The following is a 6,764-nucleotide window of genomic DNA, read 5'->3' as shown; positions in this document are numbered from 1 at the left end:
GTCAATATCCATGCATGTCCTTCACGTTTAAGTGCAGGTTTGGAGGGTTATGACCCCAAAACCAGACCCCAGAATCTGATCCACAGACGGAGAACAGAGGTCCAGTTTATCTGTTTTGTGTTTGTTTCATACAAAAAACATTTGGTAACTAATGTGGTTATGAAGCGGCTGTGATCAGATGCAGACTGGTGTTACCAGAAGCCTGTTTTTAAAGGAATTAACAACACCATTTCTGTTTATCTGCATCTAAATGGTGTCTGGACTGTCGCAGCCGTCGCCTCTCTGCTCGTCTCTGTCAGCATCATAAACCTGAAATGCGATCATGTCTGCATCAGTCAGACGGATAAGAAATGGACCCTGAAGCAACAGGTCAGGTCAGGTGTGCAGTTTGTCTTTTCCTTTCATGTTTTAAAGGTTTCACAGGTTTTGTTCTGTTGGGAAAAAAAACCCTTAACATAAACTTCTAAGAAGTTCACTGCAGCTGTCTAGACATCTCCAACTTCAACTGTCAATTCCTAAAAAAACAACCAATATGTAGACACATGAGCACAGGAAGTAGGAAGAAAGGTCCAGTAAGGCAGGAAGTCTAAAACCAGACTCAAACTTCAGCCAAGAGAATCTGAGATGTTTGAGTCTGAATCCCACCTGAACCCTCCAGGATCAGCTGATCATCCTTTAAAATAACTATGGTATATTTAACAAAACCTACTATAAACACTTTCAGAGTTACTGACAGGATTTATTTAGGCCCTCGAAGTACATCTCAGTGGGTCGAAATTTGGTGCTTTGTTTCTAATTCCAGCTTTTTTTGAGTCGTCAGATGTTTGTGAATCCAGGAGATCCAAACAAAATCCTCAGGGCTGAAAAACCTGCGACCAAACCGAGGTTACAGCCACTCCGAGGGTCACGATCTAAAGCTCTTTCTGCTCAGCACGGTTTGTCTCACCTGCTTCAAGCCTCAGACGCATCATAGTCTGAATGAACCACATTCCTAAGGATCGAATCTTCACGTTGGATCGGTGGCTGCCTGCGTTTTACCTACACTTGGACACCAGGTGCAGTGGTTAGCTGGGATCAGCTCCTCCTTACTGTTAGACTTAGCTTGTTCTCTTTGTGACTGTTTGACCAACTAGAATCACCCATGAACTACCAGCAGTGGGTGGAGCCTAGTTAATCAAACGTTTACCGGGCTCCACCCCCCCAGCGGCCCTGAGCCAGATGTGCAGTTAAGAACACGAATGTGACCGGACCTCTGTTTGTCTGCAGGTCTTTTTTCGCCAGCTCTAACATGGAAGATAGGATCGATGTTTGCCGGGTCTGAACATAATCATCAGAGAGAATGGACTTGTTTGCTTTTAGGGGCTACTTATAGTCCTTATCAATATTATTAAAACACTTGTAGGGACCCTGATAAGAGCTGCCAGTAAATGAAGTGCAGTGTGCCGGACAGATAGCGATCCCCTCCTTTTATGACTGCGGTTTAATGAGTTGTTATCGTGTGTTCCTATTGAAAAAAATGATGTATAATTAAATTATGTGTAATTGAAGGAAAATCCCAGATGAATTTTAAGCAGCGTTCCTTCTGATGTCGTATTTAAAGGCTCAGCGCTCGGCTCGCACGTGCAGGCTGTAAACTTCTGAAATCCGGGGAGGAGAAAACACAAAAAGCTGCAGTGACGCGTCTGCGAGCCGACAGCGGTGAATTATTTATTCTCATGTTGGAGGGATTATGGAGGAGGAGGGGGAGGAGCAGGAGGAGGAGGTGCTCTGACAGTTAATAGAGGAGTGGAGAGTCGTACTGTGGAGAGAAACGCTGTCTCGTTTGTGCTGTTTTTCCCTTTTTTCTGATTGAATGGATATAATGAGAGGTGTGATGACTGTTAGCAGGTTGCCAGCCAGCGTGTTAGCATGAATAATGACTTCTCCGTTTATGAGAGATCTCCACTGAAAAAATAGACTGACAGCTTAGAATGAAGAATAAATACAGGACGGCTGCCACCTGGACTCGCTGCTCGAGCAGCAGAGGAGGCGTACGTATCACGCACACAGACGCAGCAGAGGGAGGCTAACTTACACTCCGAGGTCAGCGGGTCGCATGAGGTCATCGTCATGCACATGTTCATGGAAACAAACCCCTCCCCCTGCCCCCACCTTCTCCTCAGAGAGAGTTTAGAGGAACGCCAGTTAAAAAAGGTTTTCACAGTGGTTATGCTTTGATTGTCTGTGTAGATGCTGAAACATTACAGGAGGGCAGGGGTGGGACTCGTTCCTCCACCTTTAGGCTGAAATTTGTTCATTTATTGACTTTGGACAAAGTTTAGGCCTCAACTTTTATTTTGGGGGGAAATGAATAAAATCAAAAGGCCATAAAACCAAACCACGACTTTAAAGACCGAACAGTCTAAATATAACGAGTCAGCCTTTACTTTGGTGTCATATCGGATATGTTCGAAAGATTATTAAGAACAAAAACACTGTTTGGTCTGAGCATAAAGTTTAAATGTGGAGACTGGCGCAGGTTCAGCTCAGTGCGTTGGGCGGGCGACCACATGCCATACGGCTGACAGAGGCCGGCCTGGGTTCGAGTCCTTTGCCGCATGTCTTCCCTCTTCTCTCCCTGCACCTGCTTTCCTGTCCTTCCTTCACTGTGTCTGTCAAATAAGCTGAAAAAGGCCAAACAAAATGTGGAGATTAAATCTGTTGTTTCGATTCAAGCGGCTGCTCTACTCTCTACGAGCCGCCGTGTGCAGGTGAAAATATTTCTCTTTATATTTGAAACCACTAAAACCTCAGAGGACTTTGAAGTTTGTGAGACAGAAATGAAGAAACAGTAACTCGAGGGTCAGCGGGTCGGTGACCTGGTGGTCATCAGTTTGTTCTGCTGGGAGGCCGAGGGGTGTTGTTATTGTAAGAACACCAATATGACGACATGAGAAAAGCGCCGCCGGTCCTCTCTGACCCATCGGGTCTCGTTGGACTGTTCTGGTTGCTCCCGCAGAGTTTTGGGTCGGCGCCTCGAGCTCTTTGCTGTGTTACATGTGGATCTATGGCGTGTCGGCCTCGTTTTTCAGCTCCTCTCTGACAGATGCACAGTTGGATCCATCTCGTCCTCATGATACAAACGAGCGGACGCACGAACGGGTGAACGGATGAATAAGCTGCCGGGGCCGAGTGATGCGTTTGTGTGCAGCCAGTCAGCAGCCAGGCGTGTGGATATGTAGGGCGATGCAGCGAGCAGGCAGCGACCGTGGGCACAAGCCGCGATGGGAGGGGTCTGTGGAGGGGTATAGGAAGAGCGATGGAGAGAGCGACGGGGTAAAGCGAGGAGAGATGTCCTCAGAATGACCCACATCAGCACCAGACAGCTTCACCCCCTCCCCCCCTCTCTTACTCTATATCTCCTCATGCTCGCTCGCTCTTTGCTGCGTAATCGGCTGAAAAAAGAAAGCGAGGGGAAAAAAAAGCAGAGGAACACGAGCGGGACGCCTGCACTCTAAAAATGCTCTCATGAAAGGTTCAGTAAGGGACCCGAGGGTTCCCGAACTCAGAAAAATGCAGGAAGTGTTTTTGTAACTTCATTAAACACGAACCTCTGACCAAAAACAGCCTTTCTGACGCCGTCATATGATTTCATGCAAACGTGAGCTGAATGTCACTGAAACCTCCGACGTGCGCCAGCGCCAAGGAAACGGTAACAGTCCTCGCACCGGCACACGAAGCTGTCGGGAATGCCACATCAGGGGCGTTTTCCACTCGCCGTTTCCTCTCAGAGGCTTCACCGTAACCACGCAGCCACAGTGATGTCACCTGCTCACATCTGCACTTTGGCCCTTTTGGTCTGACTGCACTCCGAGGCACACTGCATCCTCATTGGCTGACGACTTCTGACTGACAGGTTGCTCACCAATGAGCAGCCGCTGGTTTCTGACTTTCACCATAAAATAAACGCGGTGATTTATCCTCCGGAGAGCCGAGGAAAAAACTTTAGTTTAACTTGTTTCTTGGTTTGTGTCCAGAGCAGAGGACGAGGCTGAGCAGGCTGAGGACACCGAGCGATTTACACATAAAATCATCAGGAAACCATTTACAGAGGTCCGAACATCACAGCAAACATGTTTGGTGTATTATGTTCCAAAGTAACACATTACTGTAATCACATTACATTTTTCAGTAATACAGTAATGTAATGAGTCACAAAGCTCTTCAGTTATCTGCACACTGTGTCTCCTTCTGCATGCACACTTCTGCTCTGATCAGCTGATGCGAGAGCCGTCATCCACACGTGGACAAAACGTGGAACGCCCCCCGATTAGTGGCCAGCCTTTCAAAATTACTGCAAGAGCATGTGACACGAACATCAGTACAACTGACCGATCGCAACAGAGGCTTAGCAATCAAGTCACCTTGAGGTTCTTCATACAAGGTGAGGAAGCACTTTGGCAACAGTAGGAAGGAAAAACTCAGTTTTAACAGGAAGAAACCTCCAGCTGTGACTAGTTTGGGTTGGCGGAGGAAGACAGGACAAAGACATGCTGTGGAAGAGAGCCAGAGATGAATAATAACTAATGATTATATGCAGGGAGGTGTATAAACACATAATGAGAGAAGAAGAAACACCCAGTGCATCATGGGAATCCCCTGGCAGCCTACACCTATTGCAGCGTAACTAAGGGAGGATTCAGGGTCACCTGATCCTGCCACAACTATATGCTTTAGCAAAAAGGAAAGTTTGAACACAAAAGTAACGAGTAAAAGTAACAAATTACTTTCTCTAGCAACTCATTTGGTAGATGATGCATTACTTTTGATAAAAGTACTAGTAGTAATAGATTACCTTTCTTGTACTAATGACCCCAGTAGTCATCCATGATAATGCCTGAGAGCTGACATGCGTGTGAGTCTCCTTTAGTGTTGCACTCATTGGTGGGAGTTGTGTGTTTGCTGCAGTGCAAACAGGAGCTGTTCATAATGAATTCAGCTAACTTTTAATGCCTGCTTGGCTTCCTCTGCAGAGGCTGTCAGCCTCAGAAAGCCTCGGCTCTAAAAGGGCCCTGCACGCTCTCCTGTGCTTGTATCTGCTCGTGTGTGAAGCTAACGTGGTGGGAAGCAGGACCGGTGTTTTTCAGAGTGTGCTCCAGAGACGGAGCGTGTGAGCGGAGCATTAAACGGGAGGTTTAGCCCCGTCGGCGGCGCTATAGATTCAAACACGTGTGTGGAAGTAGGTCAGTAGTGAAAGGGTTCTCGGCTGTCCTCACACGGCCTCTGCTCGGCCCGTCACACCACTCGCGTCGACTCCAATTTTCTCTTCCTCGCCCCTCCTCCTCCCACTGCCCCCTTCCTCCTCCCCCTTCATCCCTTTCTCTCTGCCCCGATTAGGAGGGGAGCAGGTCCCACCCCCGGTTCAGACGGGTCTCCTGTAGGTTAACTCTTCCTGCTCCGAGTGAACTTTTATCTCCCTGCGAGGTTCCTCCTCGGCGGTCGGCTCGTGTTTTCACCCAGGCCTCTGCCAGACCATGTGCGGCGTGTAACTGGTGTTTTTGAGGGAGACCCGACGCCACAAAATGGGGCCGAGCTCGGCGCTGTGAAGGCAGGACATGAATCAGCCTTCTCTCCCCGAAGCTCGAGTTAAAAACAGAGGCCAAAAAAAATCTGGGAAATTAAGGAGAGAGGGAAACGGAGCCAGTGAACTTCCAGGAAGGCTGGATAAAACCCAGATCTGTGAACAAATGGTGTATTACCTAACCCGGCCAGCTTTACATGATTTACAGTAGAGGTTAGAGAGGGGCGGGTGCCTGAGCTCACACCGCCATCTGCTGGAAAGCAGCGGCAGCGCGAGGACAAGCCTCCCTTTAACCACACAGACGAGCCAAAATGCCCCATCATGGCTCCCAAAAATGTGGCACAAATTCACACCAAACCCGGACCGAGTGTAAGCAAAGATGTTTCCTGAAAGGCGCAAAACGCCGAGCGATGAGGGTTAAAGCGAAGATGTGGAGGAGAATACAGTGGTTTGAATATCTGGAGGAGAACAGTGTGTTCCCAGGACTGGTTCGGCTGGTTTCTATGGTGCCAGTGTTTTCGGTGTCGGCGCTGAATACCTCGAATGATTGAGGCGGGTCAGCGAGGAGGGAGAACAGCGGCGCAAATTAAAAGAAGGAAAAATTAGAGACGTGAACGTTGGGAATGAATCCTTTTAGACGCAGACAGACGCAGATATCGTAAAGCTCAAAGTAAATATACACGTGTGCTCGCACCGGTCACTTCACCGATTGTCAACACAGATATCTAATCAGCCAATCACATGACAGCAACTCATTTACTGGGATTAGAGTGTACAATATCTAGTAAGCGTCACGTCTGTCTTATCGAGGTCAGAGGAGACAGACTCGTTACAACCGAGGCCTGCACAAGAGCATCTCTCCATCCACCACGTGTCCAGTATTGAAGCAGATGAGCTACAGCGGCAGAAGACCACACCAGCGACGCTCCTGTCGGCCCAGAGCAGGACTCAACAAAACTGAACTAAGACGACTGGGAAACGCTGCCCGGCTGCCTCCAGCAGGACAACACACCACGCCATAAAGCTCCAGTCATCTCCAGCTGGTAACACTGGGAAACACCAAAAACCCACCGGCGGCCTCTGAAGAAAAACCACCAGCAGGTTTCAGCCTGTGTCAGTTTGGATCTGTCCAAACCTCATCGACATTAAAAAGCACCAGTTTGGAGGAGCGTCTGTAACGCCGGAGCGCACGGCATCAAGAATC

This window comes from Oreochromis niloticus, linkage group LG22 (assembly GCF_001858045.2).
Source record: "Oreochromis niloticus isolate F11D_XX linkage group LG22, O_niloticus_UMD_NMBU, whole genome shotgun sequence".
NCBI lineage: Eukaryota > Metazoa > Chordata > Actinopteri > Cichliformes > Cichlidae > Oreochromis > Oreochromis niloticus.
Note: the sequence above shows the minus strand (reverse complement) of the source record.